At 26.0% G+C, this 12,975-nt stretch overlaps 1 protein-coding gene and 2 non-coding genes across 3 annotated transcripts in view; all 3 read left to right on the forward strand.

The window, feature by feature from the left end:
* LOC112592811 (limbic system-associated membrane protein-like) overlaps positions 1 to 12,975 on the forward strand; it is a gene marked incomplete at its 3' end in the record, with an annotated part of 454,015 nt that overhangs the window by 86,977 nt on the left and 354,063 nt on the right. The gene's annotated exons all lie outside the window — the stretch shown is intronic.
* Trnan-guu lies at positions 10,433 to 10,505 on the forward strand. The gene has a single exon. It is a non-coding gene; the product is annotated as a tRNA-Asn (tRNA).
* On the forward strand, positions 12,557 to 12,630 carry Trnan-guu. Its single transcript has one exon. It is a non-coding gene; the product is annotated as a tRNA-Asn (tRNA).

Raw genomic sequence — 12,975 nt, forward strand, 5'->3', positions numbered from 1 at the left:
TATAGTTAGATAAAATATATATCATGAGATATACTTGGTAATAATATAGCCTGACGGACCGTTATCGCTCAGGATCGTTTTCCTTGTGCAATAACTGTATGATTGAATTCAAATTTATACACATTATACAGTGATTTACTTACTTCTCAGTGACGAGTTACACTCAACACTTACAGTGCAGCGGAAGGGTTATTACCCATACTTTCACTCCTCTTTTTTGAAAGTAGGTATATTTTATTGACCTTGTCTGATAAATAAATACCCCGAATTTACTTATGGCCCCATATCCGCTCGTTTTCAGCCATTTTCGCACTACCGACTCGTAATATGAAATCTGACATCATTATACGTCATACACGTATATCACATACATTTAGACTCGATGTTGAGTATATCTGCTGAAGGCCCTACGACCGACCACGTTTACAAAAAGAGTCAATGTCGTTTGGTTTGGCAACATAATAATATTATTAAACTTTATTCCATTCCCCGCAAACACATACGCAACTTCGCGCTACTAAATTAACACTGCACACATTATACATATATCTACAGTATACAGGGTGTCCCACGAGACTTGACTAATTTAAAGTAGTAACTGGTGGGGCGTAATGGAGTTTTCATAGTCCCACCACAGAACGTTTAAATATGCAATAATAATTGTTCGACGCGGCGATGTATTCATGACGCAATACAATACGTAAATATAGATTGACGCCATTTCGACTTTATTGAAACGACCTGCTACCAGTATATATTATAATGTATGTATATATATATATGTGTGTTATCATATTATTAAACAATAACAGCAAAGCTCACATTAATACGTTAACCTGTAGTCATTAACCCAGTCATCTTTGTTCTTCTTAAACTCATTGTAAACACGAGTGCGCATATATTTATTGTTTGTACTTTTTACTCGAATCGCGAACAATGCGCATATATTTACATCATAATATTATACCTATTTATACATATACATAATATGTGTATATTCAACACGAGTAATACCTATTCAGAAATCCTATTGTACTTGAACGAATAACGACCACGGCTTAAGATAGTATATAGTTGCAGGACGGTGTATTAAATTCTACAAGACGTTTATGTGTTATAAATGTTCTCTCGAAACTAGCTGATTTTACCTAAGATTCTGTAGACCCATCAATCAGTTTCTTCATAAAGTCTTACGGTTGTATTACTTTATGGTATAAGTATTTGATATTAAAATGCCGCCAAAAATGATCATCATTATACGTTTTTGTTAGTTATTATATAAATCCACTGGATGTGCCCCATAGTTTTAGATATTTGTTGGAGAACATTTGGTAATCAATTTTCCTTGTTATGCAACCATACTATCTAAAACCGTAATAACAACAACCAAAGTATATATAAATTTATATAGGCAGTACTGGATTTAGAACAATTGCCGCCCTAAGCCCTTTTAAATATGCCGCCTTAACCACTCCCCTCCCCCAAAAAATAAAAAATAAAATGTAGTATTTATTTCTCAAATTCATGGATTTACTTCTATGTTTTTTAAATATTATATAATATTAATTTACGCAGTTACATAAATGCATAAAATATTAATATAATTTCTTTTCCATTTCTAACAAAATTTGTCACCCTAGGCCCGTGGGCCTCACGGGCTTAAGCGTAAATTCGGCGCTGCATACCTATATGCATAAAGCTACCAGTTATTGCACGTTAAATTATTTTAATATTATTTTAAAATTGAGTAGGTACTCTGCAAACGAGTATTTTTTATTTTATGGTCTATACAAAATATATACATGAATTGCATAAAGTAAAACATTTTATAATCAAAAATTAATTATTATTAAAAAATAATAATAATTTGAGTTAATTTTTTAAAGTTTTTCAAATAAGCGTAGTAATCAAGTGTCTAATCAATGATATCATAGAAATATTACCTGCGATTAATATACTTACAGTTCTAAGCTTCTACATTTTGTTTTTAGGTTTATCTATTATTTTTTTTCTGCCACTTGTGTTTTATGTTTTTTAGTCTTTAGTCTAAAACTGCAGTTAAGTTAACATTCAAGCAGGACTGCATATCCACTTCACAGGAATATTATGAATGGAAATCCATACAACATTATCACTAACATTGTATTATCATGAACAACTGAGATAAAATTATTTATAACAACAAATTTAATAGATGTGCATGTGTTATGCAGTAAAAATTAAGAAATAATATAAAATTAATACTAAATATCTTAACAATTTCTTCTCATATTATATTTAACTATATATAATTTAATTAATATTAGTAGTTTTTTTTATTTAAAACTTTTAAATATTTCGCTATAATATATAGGTAAGTATATAAATACAAAGTGTATATATTATATATCTTATATACAGACAAAACAGCAAAACTGAAGTTTATTCATCATTTATGGAATCGTTATTATGAAAAATACTGCGTATGTACGCATTTTTTTTTTTAAATTTACTTTACTATACAAAGGCATAAAGTTCATTTTTTTTTTTTTTTTATGACCAACGTTTAAATAAATCATTATTAAAACAAAATATACTAACTCTGGGTTTTTACAAGAAATTTATTGCTCTGTCATATATCCGTTTCTTCGTCTTTACTTTTTCGGGATATATTTCAATGTCAAGTATATTAATTTTAAGCAACGGCTTAATGGCCTCATACCTACTCTACCATCGGCTTATACGTATATATATTTATATGTACAGGTACATATACAGGTATGCCATCGTTGTTTATTGCGACTTGACTGCATTATACAAACTACAAATAAAACACCATTTCAATGAACTACGTATAATGTTGTACAACCATTTTATAGTTGTATACTATAGGTGTACGCATGTAAGACAATGCATTATATTTGAATCCAATAATGTTTACATATTAAATATATTGTATCAATAGTGATACGTCAAATAATATTACACAGCGTGCCTAATAAAACGCTATTAGAGGTAAATAATTAATTTTTTCCTTTGTTTTGGTTTTTGTACGTTTCTCAGTGTAACACAAGTGCACTTCAATGTTTCACTGTCGGTCGTAATATAATAAATTGTAATCACAGGGTCGGAATTAATAAAACACCCAGCGGCTAAGGGACCTCGAAAAAACTGCGCTACACCTACTTAGCTATTATATTATATACTGAAACATGTGTCGTATGCGGCGTGCTGTAGGTAGGTAAGTAGGAAAATACTGCGAATGCCTAGGTCAATTTAACCCGGTTAACATTCTCCCTTGGGATGGTTTTTAAGCTAGTGCAATGTCCAAATGAATTAGCTTTGGTTTGTAAAATCGTTCGTATTTTTGCTGTGTATATGGAAAAAAAAAATTATAGTTTCGTATTTTTTTGTTAATAATTTAATAATATTATTATAAAAAAGACATTCCAAGTATTAAATGTTCACTATTATAATATTATACCATAATTATTATTGCTTAGAGTTGGATTACCTATATTATATCTATTATTAAACTAGCTGCTTCGAATAGACATAATATAATATGATCTTGTAAAATATACATGTATGACTTAATTATCAATGAAAAAATTTCATACTCCTTATTTTAAACCCCTAAGATAAAATATAATATACCTAATTTTTTTTTTTTTTTTTGCAATTACGAGAAGAAATTCCCTCCTTTTTTCTGGAGAGTACAGTTATTTTTTTAAGATTCAGTTTTTTATTACACAATCTATAAAATATTTTTACAATAATAAATAAGTATTTAGTGTATTTTAATAGCTTTAGTATATCCTCGAATGAAGAGAACTTCAAATGAAGGTGCAACAAACCGAAGAGAATAGTAAAAATAATAATTCCATTTTTAGACAGTTTAATATAATATTATTATAATTATGAACTTATGGTATTTTTTAACCTGTTGGACATTGCATTTTACTTATTATATAATTTGTAAAATTTCTGTTAATTTATACTAGACATCCAATATTAATTAATTTTATTGTGTTAATTAAGAACATGGAAAATCAACAATTTATTAATATCAAATCACTACTGTAAAAAACAAACTTTAATAATATTATATTGTTTTACATTTAAATGAAATATTTAAAAAAATGTACATACTAATAAAATGCAAATACCAAAAAATCTAACCTAGTGTAAATTTTTTTTTAAATATTTGCCATTTTACCCACAATATGTGATTAAAAACGTTAATTTTTATTTAAAAAAATTATATGAAAAAATCACACGAACAAACAAATAACATATTTATTATTCATTATTATGACCGTGCCATACTAGGTACTGTTAAACAATTTATGTGCAAAAAATCCTTGAATATTTAATAAGATTTTTTTTAATAAAAGCAAGGGGTGCTCGTTTTGGTGATGATCCTGCTACAGGTAATCAAAATAAATTGCAGTTACATTTTTACGATTACTACACTATTTCTTATTTTTTGTAATGTAATAATATACTTATTGGCTATTAATTGTTATTAAGGCAAAACAACTTGTATCTCTAACAAATCATAAAATATGTACCTACTTAACATCTAAAAAATATGAGTTTTTAATAAACGATTAAAAATAAGAGTTTTTAAATTTAATATATAACAAAAATTCATCTTTGAGTGTTTGGTGTATATAAATAAATATTCGACTATAAAAATCGAATAAAAAAGAATCCGTTTTAGTCGAGTATATGCTGAATGTAGAATATGAATATTATTTAGGAATAGCCATATGATCGTGTATCAACACTATATCAATCATATTTTATGCTGTGAACAATCATCTGTTTATAAATAAAATTAATACGCAGAAAATTAATTTAATCGGCGATTTTCAAGTGTTTCTAAGAAAAAATATGTACTTAAACATAAAATAACTATATTTCATGATATAAAGTAAAAATAAATTTTGATTCAACAACTTTGGTTGTAAATTAAATGAAATAAAAATGTCGATAAAGAAAATATTAATAAAATTATTAATTAAAATATGTATCTAAAGGTATAAAATGAAAAAACCAAATGTACTAAATTCAAAAAACAAACTCAAATATGCATATATGTATATTACGCAAAATAAAATTATAAAATTAGCTTTGTCTTAACATAACACGTATTAGTTTTTTACTCTACTATTTTTGTGGTTGTGCAATACAAATATGAATATGCTACAGCCTAAAAGTATTTTAGTTTCTAGTTATTACCTGGCGACGTATTAAAGCTGTTTTTATATTTTGGTTACAGTTCACAATACAATTTTGAAAACCATGTTTTGTAATTTTTAATTCAATGGAAGTAAAATTAATTTGAAATAATTCGTTTTAGTATTCTTAACACATTTTTGAATTGAAAATTATTTAAAATATCTCACGTAGTCTGTCGCTCCACATATATTTGTACATTTTTTATGCCCCATAACCATTTTTCTATTATTCGACCATTTAATTCTATTTATAAAAAAAGTGGGTTTGTAAATAAATTCTGATAATTTTGTACGTTTAATTTTTAAAGTAACAGGAAATATTTCGGACACATTATCTTGAATTTGATTCGTGGTTTTTTTTCTGCATATACAGTTGACCTATGTTATTTGTTTAAACTCTAATGATGATTTTTTATAAATTCGACATAATAATAAATATGCTTTGTAGTTTTAATAAAAATACATTTTTATAATAATACCTATAAATGTGTGATTAAAATAGACCGTTGAAAATACGATAATCATGAATTACCTAATTTAAAACTTTAAACCGCCCTAAAAATTTCAATTATAAAGATATCAACAAACTGAAAAGGTCAAAGTTTCTCAGAAAAAAATAAGCAATTTAAATCCAGTCTCAAAAACAGTGGTTCCTATTTAAGAATTTTTTTTTTTTTACTGCGCGTGCACGAACAAAAATAGTTAAAAATTAGAATTTATAAAAAACAAGCGTATTTATATGTCAGTAAAAAAAATTTAAAAAAATTCAAGATGATACGTTTGAAATATTTCATGTTAATTTTAAAATTGAACACAAAGTAAATAAAATAAAAATTTTCATCGACAAATACTACACTTGAGCTATACCTACATAGGTATAGTATACTATACGTTTATGTATAATATACATTGTATATATATATATATATATACATATACGTCATGCGTTACATATTATTGTTAAATTATTGTTGTCGACGACCATTAAGTACTTATTAAATTATGTTCAATTATTTCAATAAAATAATTTTATTTACTTAGATATTTTTTTATGAATATTAAAAAGTGGAGCAACAGGCAATAGCTTTATTGTATGTTAATGCTACATTTTGACTTATTATTTTGAAAACATCCTAATTAAGCAATATAGTCATTTTTATTATCAATAATTTTACTTTTAAAAATATCTATTCAAAACCCTGAAAAAAACAACTCATACTTATTCTTCTTGTTCATAAAACACGACATATTATGGTAAAATGTTCACGAAACTATAAATTATTCACTATTACCAGTATTATCAGAATATTTATTAAATGATATCGTAAAACGTTTCATATACATATTACATAAATCCATAATTTATAGCTACCTATATATAGGCTTAATATATAAACAACTAGTAACATTTTAAACTATGGCCGTGGACAATAATAGAGAGAATAGAAGAGTTTTGATGTATACTATAATACAATAATATAACGAACTACAACAATAGAACTATGGAAAAATACCTACTAATCTATATAGCGGCTGAACGTAATAAAATAGTGAGTTTTAACTAATAAAAATCCAATTACATTAGCTCACACGAACTTACGTGCCATTACTGTGGTATAATAGTGATAATACAGGTAGGAAGGTATTATATACATTTTATACTCACGGATTCTTAAATTTCGTTATGTTTTTCATTTTATTGATAAAATGAAGGTTCTAGTTGACGAGACTACCAATACGATCAGACGTTGTACCTTTTATATTTAAAACAAGTTTTTTTTTTATATCTCAACACCCAAACAAAACGATACAAATATTGGTATCATCAATGTTTACACAACTAATAAGATGTTTAATATGGAATATGATCAATTTGCACCAAAACAAACCCTAAATATTTACACAAATGTGTAATTTGCACCAAAATAAAGATATTTAATTTGCACCATCTCGGGTAGTAGGAAATAGGAAATGATATTTGAACCATAATTAAAATCAATTATTATAAGATAGGTATTAGGTATCGAAAGAATAATTTTACAAATTTCAACAGTAGAGTTCTAGAGTATAATTGATTGAGATATGAGAAGTTAAAATCATAGAATATTCCGTTTATAGATTTTGAGTGGTACGTAAATATTGCCTTAAAAGCTATACCTTTACATATACATATATATATATGTATATATTTATTACTTGTAAATGTAATAATACTGAGTTATAACACGATGTTATGTGATTACGATAAAGAATTGGACGTCAAACTTCAATATGATTTATCGGTTAAGGTGGAGGGTAGTTAGTCATTCCGAAAAATAATTATTGTCTTTCGGATCTATTGAGTCTAATTTATTAATAGCTATGAATTTATCTTACAAGATATAGTTAATATTCAAATATCTCTAAAAGTTAATAGTTCTAACTATTGATATTACTACTCGATATAGTATGTATCACTAATATAATTTTGATGTAAATGTGGTTGGAAAAAAATTGGGGCACTACGATGGTGCAAATTACAAACTCCCATCAATCTATGTACATATATAATACCAAAAGTAAAAGTTATATTAAAGTGTAGTTTAGAACATGATATATTGGTAGAAAGCGTCCAATGAAATCACTTAAAATTTAAAAACTCAAAACGTTTTGAAACTCAATAAATTTGGATAAGTCATATTGTTCAAGTTAGATGTAACTTGACTTAATAAAGAGTGTAGGTGTTAATGATTGTGGTTAAGAGAAAAATTTAAGTTTGTTCAATTTTTTAAATCATTATAAAAGGATGAGATTTTGAGTGAAAGTTTGTTAGAATTATAAATGAAAGGGGGAGATGGAAAGGATTGGATCTTTAATTGTTTGAGAGCAAGACTTTTAGTAGTGCCTGGTGAGGGTGAGAGATTGAAGTGGTGCTTACAATATTGTGTGGTGCAACAATTAAAGTTACAATAATCTCAATATGAAAATTTATCTCACTATTAACTTATTAAGTAAAATTTCTCTAAAATAGGTTACAAATTCAAATTCGTAAATAATAATCTAATTTTTAGATAAATCGATTGATAGGAACGAAATACATATAAATGTACAACTTCCGTGCGATAGATTGTAGGTAAATATTAAGTTATATACTTAAATAGTATGATAAATTATAATCTTTTATAATATCTTCACATATTTATAATAAATATAATATAATAATACGGGATACCAGGATTAAAACATATTTACTAAAAACTAGTTAAAATGCGTTCTGCTTGTAGTGACAAAGAGACAAGATACTAAAAAAAGTACTATCTTGTTTTAAACGAGACGCATAGTAACCTTAAGTAATGATTTATGATTAACTATAAGACAATTTTTGCTTTTAAATTCTAACAATGCAAAAGTGTTAAAGTCCAATTTTCTTTTGAACATTTCAAAAAGAAATAAAAATAATAAAACAATTGTAATATGCTATTTAGTAAATAATTTGAACATTTTTCAAAGAAATTATATTCACTAAAAGTCCATAAAGATACTTACGTAGTAAATATCTATCACCTATTTAATATAAAACTAATGTTCTGTTGACACTTGTCTTTTATTTATCCCTATTTATTGTTATGAGAACTAATAAATGCCTCTAACTATAGGTACTACAACACATAAAGTATAATAAGCTACTCGAAAATTAAATTAATTTCTGGCAAAGTTGTTTATTATACCTGTTAACAGTTATGTTTGTGAAATTTTTCAGAATAAACCTAATAAACCTAATAATCTTCAAAGTAAATCCGATTTTTTTTTTTTTTTTTTTTTTGTAATAACGAATGAATTTACAATAAATTTAAAAAAATACTGTTACTGAGTGATTGAATTAGATAATACATACAATATAATAAATCATCATTAAATATATAATATATATATATATCATTATATCACATTATCACATAAATATTAATCATGAAATAATATTTCATTTGTCGTCTATTCCAAACCTGAACTTTACACCTAAACCGGAGCCTTTTGTACACTTTTTATTATCTTTATCTACAACGCCTAAAAAAATACGTTATATAATATATACACACACATATATATACTCATAGTGTCACAACCAAAATATTATAAATAATTATGTTCAATGCATATTACTTGCGTCTCAAATTGATAATAGCAAGTTATACTTGTTAATTATTACCAGAGGTAAGTTGCATTCAAGTGGTTAGGATGTAACTTACTTGTATAGGTACATTGATGTGTACCTAATCGCGTCTCGAATTATAATTTCGTAACGATATAGTTTTATAGTTAGGCATAAGAAAAAAACATATAGATATAGGAACGTAAATTTTTATATTTAATAATTATTAAAAAATGTTCGAAATATTTTACAAAACCGCTAATTTTAGAACGATATGTAGATAATACGAAAATAAAATACAAGTATGTATATTGTCATATAATTAAAAAAAATTGAATCAAAAAAAGCTTTAAATGTTGTTATAAATCAATATTAGGTAAAAATTTAGGACATACACTAGTTATACCTAAATAACATGCTGTTAATTTCTTTGTTGTTAAGTTTGGCAATTTGAGTTTCAATAATTTTTATTTTATCTTTTTGGTCACTACTATACTTTTTTTTTTTTTTTGTTTATTCGAACTGTTCATAAGAATTTATATATGTATTAATTTTGATGAACACGAAAATATTAGAGTGTGAGTGATAAAATGAAGAATTAAATTTCGAATTCACATGAGTTAGTGGTTCGCCGAAGATTAGTGAAACACTCCATATTTCACATTCGTATTTAAGGAGGGAAAGCGAATCTTCAGAGATATAATTATTTAGAATATAATCACAAAATTATTGATACCTAACCAAAGTTATCATTTGAACGCAAATAACCCGTCAATAAATATCATAAGTAAATTGCGTCCGAGCATTTAGAACGCAACTTAATTGTTGTAATATTGCAAATTCTTATCAACGATATTGGGGAACGCGAGTAACATGCAGTTATTATGTTATATTCACGACGTACACTTCATAATGATTTCTAATAACTACTAGCTATAAGTACGCAGTTTAAAGGTAAACGAACTAAATTATGTTTTAAATAATAAAAATGAATGCATTATGACATTTTTTAATTTGTTAACCAAATATTATAATGATATTTACCTAAATCATTTTATAATCTTATACTCTTCAACTAGCCTCCGTGGCGCAATGGCTAGCGCGTTCGGCTGTTAACCGAAAGGTTGGTGGTTCGAGCCCACCCGGGGGCGTTTCAATTTTTGCATTTTTTTTATACCTCGTTTTTTTGCGTAAAAACAATTACAACACTATTTTCATTGATGTATTTCATTTTTTTGATTATTATTATTACCTACGTAACTTCCATACAAAACACTTTCAATATTATTTATGTATGTATGTATGAATAATAACGGGTTTAGTACTTAATAATACTAGTACTACTAGTACAGAATATGATTTTATGTATGTTAACTTTATATCGTCAGATAAATAAAAGCCAATATCTTAGTATATTAAATTTTATATTAAAACGTTCTGTAAATAATTTAATATTAAAGTGATAAAAACTATTTTATTTCAAGTACAATATACTATTTCATATAATAGAAGGATGGTACGTCGCGCGACTAAAGAACGTATAGTAGTTATTATAAATAAAAAAAATTTTATATGGTCACATTATTGTGATAATGACGCCTTTGGGGACGTATATACTCGTAAATATCCAAAAAATAAATATAAGATAAGGTGCACTGCTAGTGTCCAATATCGACAATGAGTTGTCCAATAGGTACTAAATTTAATAATAACAATAGAACGCAACAAAACAATTTTATTGAAATTTTAGTCAATGACCACGATAAGTCCCATAATACTACGAGTACATAGCATCTTTATATTAATATTATTACCTTTATTGACTCTATTCCACACAGTTCTATAACTCTATGGATTATTATTTATTAATTATTACGATTATGCAGTACTTAAGAAATAATAATTCGCTTAGAACACAAATAATACTGTGGTTGTTGAGGACGAGATCCAACGTTTGTGTCGTTCGTGATTACTAATTAAGTCAGTTATCTTAATAATTCACGAGTGAAATGACTTTAATATTATGCACTTATTATTAAATAGCATTAAAGCTGTTAGCTAATTTTTATTTCTATTATTTAATCTTATTATACCTAAACATTTTATAAATTATAACGTTTAAATTATATTTTCAAGTAAACAAAAATAAAATATTTTCATGTATTTAATTTAGACACAATGTGTTATAGAATGTTTATAAAATTATATAAAAAAAAAAACGAACATTTTTTCGAAAATCCACTAAATCTAATTTAAAATAAAATTGATTTTGTTTTTTTCGGTGTAATTCGAAAACGAATAACCATTGGACGCTTGAAATGTTCATGTGATATTTAATGATCATTGCTTCATTTATCAAAATTTTCAAAAATTTCCAATCATTTTGAGTTTTATTTTTAATATTTGAGAATATTTTTTTTAGTTTTTCTTTTTTATAAATGTTGATATCATTTTTTTGGCTTGATTAAAAAGCTGCTAGGTTTGTTGTGCGTTAGTTTTACGAAAAATACATATTACGTAGTATATGACTACATTTTCTAAGGCTAATGGCTTTAGATAGATATTTTTATTTATAAATGTATATGATCAAAAACAGACAAATTATAGATAAAGTACCTATAACTTGAGTAGTTTAAAAAAAAAAAAATTAAACGTTAATTGAGATAAAACATTTAAAATACAACTAATAGGAGACAGGTTTACTACCAGCTGGTGATTATTTATATTTTATTTATTTTAAACTTTAATATTATGGTAGCTATTCATTTTTAAATATCTTGTTTTGTCACCATTCGCCATGCGAGGAAGAGAGATTGTGAACAAGAGAAATATATTGAAAACTTATACTATAATTATTATCATACCTACTACATATTATTTACAATTTAATACATAATATTATAATATATCAAAGTCTCACTGAAATCAGTGGGTTTATTCGTAATTATTCATAACAAATTGTTGAATAATTGTGGTAGGTATTTATGCCATGGTTTTTTTTTTTATCGAAGTCTTAAATGGTTTTATTATTGTAATATGTATTTACCCAATAGTTCGTAGTTTTCGGTTCAGTGAACTGGACCCTGGAAGGTGTATTGTTGAGATGATCGTAATTCGTAATTAATTATAGATATTTAATATTAAAGAATGTAAGACGCTACACATTTGGTTTTAGAATTAAATTTTTTTTCTAAATTGGTAGGCCTCCGTGGCGCAATTGGTTAGCGCGTTCGGCTGTTAACCGAAAGGTTGGTGGTTCAAGCCCACCCGGGGGCGATGATTGTTTTGCATTTTTTTTTCAAAAGAATGTTTTTGTAATTTTTATGGCAATGGTTTTTTTTTATTACCATAAGCTGTTCAAAACATAAATTAAATATAAGTATTAAATTGCACACATCGCGGTAGTACATTTAATAATTATTTAAATAATATACATTTATACGCAATTATTTTGAAAGTGACTTTTTTGCTCCGCAAAATTTTTACCAATGATACCTACTCAAAAGATTAATTAATTATTCAAGAAAAACCGCCAAGTTCAAAGTGCTTGATTTTTAATACTTAGCCTTCGTTTTACAAGTATCAAAACAGTGTTCACATTTTGATATGTTTCTAAATAAA

Source organism: Melanaphis sacchari, unplaced genomic scaffold (genome assembly GCF_002803265.2).
Source record: "Melanaphis sacchari strain LSU unplaced genomic scaffold, SCAv2.0 Contig195_pilon_pilon, whole genome shotgun sequence".
Classification (NCBI taxonomy): domain Eukaryota; kingdom Metazoa; phylum Arthropoda; class Insecta; order Hemiptera; family Aphididae; genus Melanaphis; species Melanaphis sacchari.